Raw genomic sequence first — 10,967 nt, 5'->3', positions numbered from 1 at the left:
ACTTATTTCTTCTGAAGGCAAAGCTAGAGGAGTCTGGATTGCCTCGCCAGGGTCGGGCGGGGCACCTTGCCTGAGGTGACCTCCAATAAGAGACACCTGGATGCCTTGACTACTGGTCAGCCCAAGGTTCAATCAGGCGGCCAGTCTACATGGACACGACAGTTGCAGGTTCAAAGCTGCCATTCCAGAAAGACTTTCAGGCATGGGCTCCCTCCCTGCTAGAGGGTATATAGATGGTGGGTTACCGCCTGAGCTCCACAGACCTGCAGGGGCCCAGCCGCCAAAGGCCAACTGACAAAGGACAATTTGTACGTGTATAGCTCACAGGTTAGAGTAGCCAGGCAACTGGAATGAGACCACGTCAGGTAAGGCTGGGTTACAGGAGGGAGCTATTGTGGGTACATCCCACCTTCCTAAGTCCAAATGTGCATATTCCCCCTGCAGACGGAGTTGGAGGAATCCTATGACCTTGCCGGGGTGGGCCGGGGCCCCGGTATCCTCCAGTAAGAGACACCTTGAAGCCTCGATAGGTGGAGAAGCCAGCACCTCATCAGGCAACTAGTCCAAACGGAGACTGACTGTCATCAGTTTCAAGCTGCCACCTTAGAAGAGACCAGGGGGCCCCCAGCAGGATATTCATGTGTTTTGGGACCCGCTCTAGCCCCACAGGTCTGAAGGGCCCCAGCTTCCCAAGGCCAACTGGCGAGGTATGTACTGTGCGTGCCTGGGACACAAACGTTAGGGTAGTCAGAGACTCAAAATGGAGCAAGTGTCAGGAGAGCAGGCTTCTGGGGGGACCTGGAATCTTCCTAATTCGAAGCCCTAACCTACACAAATGCACATGTAGAGACCTAGGGAAGGCCACCCCCAAATGTGCCACTTTGGCTTGTTGATTGTTTTGAATTAAAGTTACTTAAGAAACAGCCATTGCAAGAACACTCTGACCCTCCTTTGTCTCCAGAAAACAGAAAATAAACCTCCCCTAAAAAGGTGCCCTCCCTGGATCAGGAGGTAAATGACATTCTCATCAACAGAGACAGGGAATTCGGAGGCAAGAAGGCTGTATAAACAAACCTTGTTACTCTAAATAATTTACTACCCCTAGCTCAAATTTGGTTAGAATTCCTTACTAATTAGAACTTCTGAATGCAAGTTTACTCTGTCCTGTCAATTGCTCACAGTTTTCTTTGTCCAAAAAGTATCAAAGCTGCCTGCTTTGGTTATTTCTTTGGGCCTCAACTTTAATATTGGGCCTCCATGCCTATGTAATTAAACTTTGTTTTGTTTTGTTTTCCTCCTATTAACCCGTCTCATGTCAATTTAATTCTTAGACCAGCTAGAAGAACCTTGAAGGGTACAGCAATATTTCACCTTCCCAACAGTTGGGAAAGTTTGGAGGATAGACACTAAGTGGTTGCGCACGACTGTGCCTGGGAAATCCGGGGACATCTCACAAGAGCCAATAGAAGGTAAGGATCCCTGTCACATGAGCCTCCCAGACCTGTGCCAGCAGGCCTAATAGAGCAAGAGTGGTGAGAGTCCTTTTTCTCTCACTTTCTGAATTTAGATTAACAGGAAAAACGATTTGTGGAATAGTTGCTTGGGCTTAACAACGCTGGTAATTTGGTAGAGTGTTTTTGGTTTGACTCACCCATTTACTCCCAGAGACGGCCACAGTTTTTCTTTAGTTGTTGTCTTTCGTGTCATTTTCATAAAAAGGAGTTACCACAGGGAAAGGCTGCGGGCATAAGCCCTAGTAACCTGGTGTTTGAGGCAGCCTCGCAGAAGGGTGAGTTCACGGGTCTCACGAGACTAGCATCTGTTTAGACACTTTGGTGTGGGCTCCCTATGGAAGAGCCAGGTGGAGGGTCTTCCTTTCATCTTGTTCTGTGTCCTAAGTGCTTGGCTTTGTGTCCAATGAGAATACGCTCTCTGGTCTCCACCCTCTGGAGGAGGCACTTACTCTTACTGCGATGTACTGTGGCGTCCCGTCAAGTAGACTGGAGAGCCAAATAACAGCTGACAACTTCCTGAATCTGGGGAAGGAAACAGAAATCCGGATGCAGGAGGTGCAGAGAGCCCCCAACAAAACCAACCCAAGGAGGTCCACACCAAGACATATCGCAATTAAAATTGCAAAATGTAGTGTTATATCACTCTTGCCTTTTTTTAAAGTTTGTTTAAAAGTAATCTCTGGGGTGCCTGAGTGGCTCAGTCGGTTAACCGTCCAACTTTGGCTCAGGTCATGATCTCACGGTTCATGGGTTTGAGCCCCGCGTCGGGCTCTGTGCTGACAGCTAGCTCAGAGCCTGGAGCCTGCTTCGGATTCTGTGTCTCCTTCTCTCTCTGACCCTCCCTGCTCATGCTCTGTCTCACTTTATCTCTCAAAAAATAAATAAATGCAAAAAAAAAAAAAAGAAATAAGGAAATGTAAAAAAAAAAAAAAAAAGTAATTTCTGTGCCCAACGTGGTGCTCAAAGTCACAACCCCGAGATCAGGAGTCACATATTCTGCTGACTAAACCAGCCAGGCGCCCCACAAAAAGCAGTGACAAAGAGATAATTTTAAAAGCAGCAAGATAAAACAGTTACATACAAGGGAAATTCCAAAAGGTCATTAGCTGATTTTTTTAGCAAAAACTTTACATGCCAGAAGGGAGTGGCATAATATATTCAAGTACTAAAAGAAAAAACAAAAACCTACAACCAAGAATATTCTATCTAGCATGGCTATCATTAATAGAAGGAAAAGTAAAGAGTTTCCCAGACAAAGAAAAGTTAAAGGAATTCATGACTGCTAAACCTGCTCTATAAGAAAGGCTAAGGGGGACTCTCTGAGTGGTAAGGAAAGACCACAAATAGGACTAAGAAAAGTAGTAAACACAAAAGCAGTAAAAATAAATATATCTATAAAAATCAGCCAAGGGATTTACAAAATAAAAAGATAAGAAGTAGAGATGCCTCAGTGGCTAACATTGACACTTTGTTTGGGCTCAGGTCATGATCGCACCACTCTGAGTCTGAGCCCTGCATCAGGCTCTGCGCTGATGGGGCAAAGTGTGACACCACATACCTAAAATGTGTGTGAAGGGGTGAAGAGTAAAGAATGGGTTCAAACTGAAGTGACCATCAACTTCATGTAGACTGCAGAAGATGTTCTATACAAACTAACGGAAACCACACACCGAAAACCAGTAATAGATACACACAAAGTAAAGATAAACAAATCCTAGTTTCTCTTTCCTTCACTAAAGAAAGCCAACAAACTGAGAGAAGAAAGCAAGGGAGAATTAAAAAAAAAAAAAACCTAAAAAAAAAAAAAAACCACAAACCCAAGAACTAATGGCCTTAAGGTCTTTGGACAGCTATTTTCAATCAGCAAAGTGTAGCCCTGCCCCATTTAGAGTACATGTCCCCTGGTCTTAGTGGCTCCTTCCTACATCTTCAGTGATGAGCCCCCAGGGGGGCCCCTCAGCACTGGAGCCACTGAATTCTTAAGGGTAAGGACAGATGAGATGGTGACATCCTGACACAGCTTCACTTCACTCTTACATCAAAACGTGACCCGAAAAATTGTTTATGTCTTTGTCCTAAACGAGTGGATCTAAAATCATGTCAGGCCAGTACATAACAGTCCCCCTTGTGATTCCAGTCAGTCACACATCAGCCAACACTAAAGCTTAGTGCCCCGTACAAATCCAAGTTCACAGAAATATCAGCCCACCCTGTGATTCTGCATCACTTACCACCTTGATCACACACACTCAATCCTATTTTATATTTCTCTCTTGCACATTCTTTTTTTTAAAATATTTTTTATTTATTTTTGAGAGACAGAGAGAGATAGCACGAGCAGGGGAGGGTCAGAGAGAGAAGGAGACACAGAATCCGAAGCAGGCTCCAGGCTCTGAGCTGTCAGCACAGAGCCCGACGTGAGGCTCGAACCCACGAACCATGAGATCATGACCTGAGTCGAAGCTGGAAGCCAGATGCTTAACCGACTGAGCCACCCAGGTGCCCCTCTTGCACATTCTTTTACATCATACTTTAAGCACCAGTTTAAGCAAACTTTTTCCTAATATCATTGATATAAACATGACAAAGGACTCTTCAACATGATACCATGTCTAATCACCAACTGACCAGAAGTTAACCTTCTTAAAACACTCTGTTCGACTTCCTTAATAGTTATGTTTCTATAGAAAGATAATTTTTATAAAACTTCGGAATTACAAGCTTGCACAATGCTATCAAACTCATGTTCCAGGGCCATAGTATCAGAATTCAAAGCTGTTGTTATTTTTTAATGTTTATTTATTTTTGAGAGACAGAGAAAGACAGAGTGCAAGTTGGGGAGGGGCAGAGAGAGAGAATCTGAAGCAGGCTCCAGGCTCTGAGCCATCAGCACAGAGCCCAACACGGGGCTTGAACTCATGAACTGTGAGATCATGACCTGAGCCGAAGTCAGACCCCCAGCCTACTGAGCCACCCAGACGCTCTGTTGAGGCTGTTGTTATTTAAGGGAATGCATTTTTGTGTTTTTTGACATCTGCAAAGTTATTTTGATTGTATCAGTATTACCTTCCAAATGTTTGTTGAATTTTCTAATGCTTAATTTATATTTGTTAGATTTATTTTAAGAGATTCAATGTGAAATATTTCTCAGATTATTTTTATAGTTCCTTTATCTTCTATTGACCTTGAATAATATCTTTTTTCCTCAGTTGTCCTATTTGTTACCTGTTTTATTTTTACATATGCCATCATGTTGCATTAACTTTCCCTTGACTCTAAAAGGTTATGATGAAGGGCTCCAATTTCTCATGTTGTATAGAACTCACTGAGGAGGCATCAAGGCCATAGTCACTATGTATAGCTTTAGCCAAAGGCATTTTGGTTGTGTTCCGGCAACAGACCCTTAGCAACATGTTTTCCTTCTATCATAAGTACTGACCCAATATTATAACTACTCTACCAGGATTCCACATATCAACTGTTCTTACTGGCAACAACGCACAACCTATAGTTAGAAAAACATCTTTAGGGGCCCCTGGGTGGCTCAGTCGGGTACTCTGGTTAAGCTGATTTCAGCTCAGCTCATGATCTCATGGTATGTGGGATTGAGCCCCACGTGGGGCTCTGTGCTGATAGCACAGAGCTTGCTTGAGATTCTCTTTCTCCTTCTCTCTCTGCCACTCCTCCACTCACATGCACGCGCTCTCTCTCTCTCTCAAAAAATAAAGTTAAAAAAAAAGAAAAACTTCTTTTATGTCATTTATAGTATTTTTAATGTTTTTCTCCAACTGCTTTATGTCAAATTTCCATTGCTCTGTTTATGTCCATGTTAAAATCACGTACGTGTTTTTAATGTATTACTAATTTTATTTATGTGTGTACCCAACCATGACAATACTACCACAGCACTTGTGTTAAATTGAGATTGTTTGATTTCAAATATTTTGAATTTTAATGTGACTCAATGGAGAAATGAGAAAAAGTTCTCATTTTCTTCCATGAGAATAAATGGCTGCCATTATTCCTCCAGTTAATTCCCTACCAGTCCACTAAGGACCTTTAAGGGTTTCCTTCATTGTAACAAATCTATTTTGGGCATAGGTTGTAAATTGGGCATAAATGAAGATGGGTAGAACTGAGCACAGTTTGGGGGTCTCTATCTAGCTCAAAAGTCCTTTGTATTAAATTTCAAGGTATAGGCTACTATTGTAGGTTTTTATGATCAAGAGTGGTTTTACCCATTTATTTAAAAACTTTTTAATGTTTATTAATTTTTGAGAGAGAGACAGAGTGCAAGCAGGGGAGGGCAGAGAGAGAGGGAGACACAGAATTCGAAGCAGGCTCCAGGCTCCGAGCTGTCAGCACAGAGCCCGGCACAGGGTCAGACTCACAAGCTGTGAGATCATGAACTGAAGTCGGACACTTAGCGACTGAGCCATGCAGGCGCTCCTCACATGTTTTCCTTCTGCATTTTCTAATTGCTGTCTGTCCCTTTGCAGGACATTTCCTTACAGACATCGCAGTTTTCCTCTCGTAGAGTTAGATGGGATCTGTTTTATGTTTTCCATTTACCTATTTAACGTTTTAAATTTATGGACGACAGTGACAAGGAATGTTGGAATGTCCTCCTGGGTGATCTAACATCTTCGTCAGTTCTGGGTCATTTTCCAGGGATTGACTGATCTCATTAAGAGTTGTTTCCCCGGCTCTGTGCACACCTCACCATCTTCTGGGATACCAGACCTTCCGAAGTTTATGATGTTTGTTGCTGGTTATTTTTAGATAAATTTCCTATGAATTTTGAGCTTTGTTCTGGGGTGCATGTAAGCTCTTTGGAAATGGTTTGGTCATTTCTGGTCTTGCTTTTACGACTTCCGTGCTCCAGAGCAGTGCTCAGTGAGGGCAGATTCGTTCCCGCTACTGAGGCAAGGCCTTCCTGAGCGCTCCACCCACACCCCATGGGTTATGAGGATTTTATTTCCCCTTTTGTTTCTCTGTTGGGAACGAGCACCATTCCCAGTACCATGGAAGGTCTGGCACTGTTCGCCTTAATGATTTCCCCCTGACTGAGTACTTGCCTCAGTTGGAGGTGCTGATCAGGACAGTTCTGCTCGGGCAGGGGGCCCCTCAGACAAATGGCTTTCCTCAGCTCTCTCCTCTCGGGACCTTGGCGACCATGGCCTCCCTGAACTCAGCTTAGTGTCCTCAACTCAACGAGGTCCACTGGGCTCCTCTTCAGTTCCCTCTACACTGCCTTGCTTGGAAATTCGCTCAAGGCAGTAAATCTGAGCAGTTGCCAGACTCAAGTGTTTGTTTTCCGTCCCTCAGAGATCACCATGCTCTTTGACGTCTGATATCTTAAAAATCTGTGTTTCGTGTAGTTACCGGTTTTGTTGTTTTTTTGCTTCTTCAGGCAGGAGGAGAAATCCAGTGTCTGTTACTCTGTAATGGTGTGGCACCCCTAGGTTAAAATCAAAGTTGGAAAATGTTCATCTAGATTCTGAATAGATGGGGCACCTGAGGGGCTCAGTCACTTGAGTGTCCCACTTCAGCTCAGATCATGATCTAGCAGTTTGTGGGTTGAAGCCCCTCATCGGACTCTGCTGACAGCTCAGAGCCCAGAGCCTGTTCTGGGTTTTGTGTCTCCTTCTCTCTCTGCCCCTCCCCTGGTCGTGCTCTGTCCCTCTCTGTTTCTTAAAAAATAAAATATTAAAAAAAATTTTAGATTCTGAATACTTTTACAGAATATAGAAAATAGCCCAAACCAGAATGAAACTCACCAGCTAGCCTGACCTTACTGCCCCCCCCCCTTATACTCTCCGACCTTTGTCCTATGTGTCCTCAAGCTCTTCTTTCTAGTTTCTCTCTTAACTCAGGCTGTAAGGACACAGGTCTGAGTCAGGCTTCCCCTGTACTTAAAGGCCAAGGTGCCAGCTTCTCAGTATCATTGGCCAATGGAAGGGCACACATTGCCCAGGGAAGGAGGGACAACTCTTGTGGCACCCAGTCAGGAGAGGCCAGCCAACACCTTTGACCTTTCTAGGGGCAGGCCTAAAGATGGAGGCTATAAGGTAATCACCTATTGCTTAGTCACCCCCTACATGAGGGTCCTGGCCCACTCTGTGATTGGTCGATACCATAAAAGTTGTGATTGGCTCCCACTACTGCCAGTATTGATAGGGGGTAGGGAATGGATCGCTGTGCCTATGTCGTCATTTCCTGTAACGGCCCCTTCCTAAAAAGCCCCTACACTGCCATGTTCGGGGCTTCCTCTCCACGTGGCCAATGGGTTGGTGGAGTCTGTGAGCCCAAGCTTAAGCCCATAATAAAGCCCTTTGCTTTTGCATGTGTGACTCCGTCTCCCTGGTAGTCTCTGGTTTCTTTTGGGGCGATATTGGAAACTTGGACAGAACAGGGCAAATAGAAAGTGAAACCACCCTCAAGCAACAGCAGCTGCCCCAGTGACCTCCAGCCAGCTCTGACATGACCTCAGCCACCCCAGAGCACCAGGACCAATTGGAACTTAACCCCTGACTCCTGCTTGTGCAGATGGGCCCAGGAGTGACCTCTAGAACGTCGGATGACTACCATAACTCATTATGATACTAACCCTCCCTCCAAGAAGGGGCCTCCGCCTCATTTAAATAACAATGTATAGGTAGACATGTTTCTGTGAGGCACATGGGCCACCTTATGCCCACCCTACACAGACTGCAAGGCTTCCCTATCTAAACATGCATCTTCACCCTAAATGGAAGGAGCCCGTTCACCCCTGCTCTGGGAGTCATGATTTTCTTATTTGCTACAACTGAACTCTTCTTTGTGCGACAACTCAACCTGTGTGGCTTCTGACTCACCAAGGAGCAAACTCACATTGGTTCCATCACAAAACCCTGAGGGGACAAAACACTTAAAGCTTGTATTTAATAAGCACAGCACCTGTTCTAATGACAGGGTCTTTTTTTTTATTAACACTTATTCATTTTTGAGAGAGAAGGAGAGCACAAGCAAGGGAGGGGCGGGGGGAGAGGAGACAGAGGATCTGAAGTGGGCCCTGAGCCGATGCAGAGAGCCCGATGGGGGCTTGAACTCACCAAACAGTGAGATCCTGACCTGAGCTGAAATCAGACACTCCACCCACTCAACGGACTGAGTGCCCAGGGGCCCCGTAAGGACAGTTTTTGCTTGCCTGTTGGGGAGTGCAGAAGCTCCGTCTCCTTTGCCCAGGAGCTGAGTGGAGGGAAGTTCTACGGGGTCTGTGGTGAAAGCCACCCCTTTGTGGTGGACGCGCGCCCACGAGAACATGTCAGCCGCGACGGTTCCCTCCAGGCCCCTGCAAAGGAAGGATGAACAGGACTGCGAAGCGGCCTGAGGGGAAGTCTGCACTTTCTCTGAGCTTTTGGGGGGGGGGGGTCCCTGGCTAACACTGGGCCCAGGCTACCTTCTCCCTGAGGATGGAGGGAGAGACACCTTTACCAAATCCTGGGCTGTCACCCGGGTGCTGAAGGAGAGGTGAAGAGCCCCAAGTCCCCTCCCAGGCACCTGGCTGTGCTGCTCCAACACAGACAAGAGAGGCCTCCACTCACAGGATCGTGATGCCATGTTTGGGGTCCAGGAGCCAACAGTCAAGGAAGAATTCTTGAGGAGCGCCTGGGCGGCTCACTCAGTAGAGCAACTGACTCTTGATTTTGGCTCAGTTCATGATCCCAGGGTCATGGGATCGAGCCCCGTGTCTGGCTCCATGCTGAGTGTAGAGCCTGCTGAAGGTTTTCTCTCTCCCTCCCTCTGCCCCTCTCCCCCATTCATGCTCTCTCTCTCTCTTTCTGAAAGTAAAAATATTTTAAAACGTATTTTTAAAAAAGAATGAATTCTTGAGACATCGTCAGTGCAAAAAAAAGGTGTTCTTATAGAAGCATAGTGATAGGACCCTGAGTGGAAACACTGCACAAGGATGGAGAGGGGTGACTGGTCACATACTTTTTAGTTCGCGGGGGTTAGGGAGAGCGTAAGTCTCTAAGGAATTTGGAAGCAAGGTTTCCAGGACCTTGAGGGGCTAGCTGCTGTTAAGATAAGGTTATTCGGTCCTGCCTAGTAAAGTATGGGTCATGAGACCCTTCAGATGTGAATCAGTGGGCTCTATGTGTGAAGGATGATTGACAGCACATATCCTGGGGAGGGAGGAGGGTGTTGAGAGAGAGGAAGTTTCCACAGGGATTCTCACAGGGTAAAGAAGGCTTACAGGATCCTGGAGGTCGGCTAACGTCAAGCTAAGGTTGCCGGTTGCCACCAGCAAAGTCCGAACATGAAGACATTTGTGAGTTCCTGGAGCGCTCTGCCCACCTCCAGCACTTGTCAATGGCCTGCAAGTTGCAAGGCGATTTAAGGTTTGCTACATTCCTTTCGTCTTTGTTCTCCTTATCAGACCAGATACCAAATTCCTGTACCTCACCTGCTAAGCGGGAAAACTGGGGCTAGATGTCGTGTGTGAGTGGGGGGCTTGCTGTCTGCACGTGTCCCCACGGGTCTCTCAGTTCAGTGCGGAAGCCGGTTCTTTCCCAACCCAGCCCGACCTGCACAATGGAAGCAGCTCAGAAGTCAGAATCCCGGCTCTTAGATTTTACTCTTTGTGAAAAGCTGCCTCCCTTGAGTAAGTGTTCACACCAGCATAACGATGGGATTGGGCCCTTACCACCCCTTGCTGGGGCAGGGCAGCGGGTCCCCCGATGCTGCAGCCCACCCGCCCGGGGAGCAGCAAGGTCTCATGTGTCTCCCGTCAAAAGTCACTTCCATGGTGCCTGGGGGGCTCAGTCGGCTGAGCGCCCAACTTTGGCTCAGGTCATGATCTCATGGTTTGTGGATCCAAGCCTTGAGTTGGGCTCTGTGCTGACAGCTCGGACCTTGGAGCCTGCTTTGGATTCTGTGTCTCTTTTTCTCTCTGCCCCTTCCCTGTTCACGCTCTGTCTCTCTAAAATAAACACATGTAAAAAAAAATTTGTTTTAAAAGTTGACTTCAACTCCCTCCATTTAGACCTCAGGCTGTTCTTTCCAGTTGGTTATATTCTTCCAACCGTTTCTCTTAACTTGGGCAAAAAGGTCTGCGGGCCCAGCACCCCCTGATGGAAGCCGCAACTACCCTCTCCGGCCATAAGGACCGGCCCAAGCCGGCAGATCCCACCCACGACCTTGACCAGCCTGACCTCTCCTGCACCTGCACGTGCCCACCCGCCTCTGTCCCCGCTTTCCTTGTAGACACCTGGGAGTATTCTCGGCACCTTGGAGACTGTCTTCCTGGCACTGGCCCCCTGAAATAAATTCCTTTGTTTCCCCTCCACTCCTATCTCTGCCTTTGGATGCTCTCGGCTGCCAGCGGCCCTGCAGGCACACCGTCACTGCCTCCCCACAGCCCTCCTCACCCCTCCCTTCTCATGCCTCCCAGCCCCCACCACACTCCTA

General features: G+C 46.8%; 1 long non-coding RNA gene across 1 annotated transcript in view; it reads left to right on the top strand.

The window, feature by feature from the left end:
* Nucleotides 1-580: 580 nt before the first annotated feature.
* The window catches only part of LOC115291464, a 15,266-nt gene continuing 4,879 nt past the window's right edge, over nt 581-10,967 (top strand). The window contains exons 1-2 of the long non-coding RNA XR_003908460.1: nt 581-707; nt 1,332-1,469. This is a non-coding gene — a long non-coding RNA (uncharacterized LOC115291464). The remainder of the gene's footprint in view (nt 708-1,331; nt 1,470-10,967) is intronic.

This window comes from Suricata suricatta, chromosome 5, assembly GCF_006229205.1.
Source record: "Suricata suricatta isolate VVHF042 chromosome 5, meerkat_22Aug2017_6uvM2_HiC, whole genome shotgun sequence".
In the NCBI taxonomy this organism is placed as follows: Eukaryota; Metazoa; Chordata; class Mammalia; order Carnivora; family Herpestidae; genus Suricata; species Suricata suricatta.
This window is presented reverse-complemented; position numbering and strand designations above follow the sequence as displayed.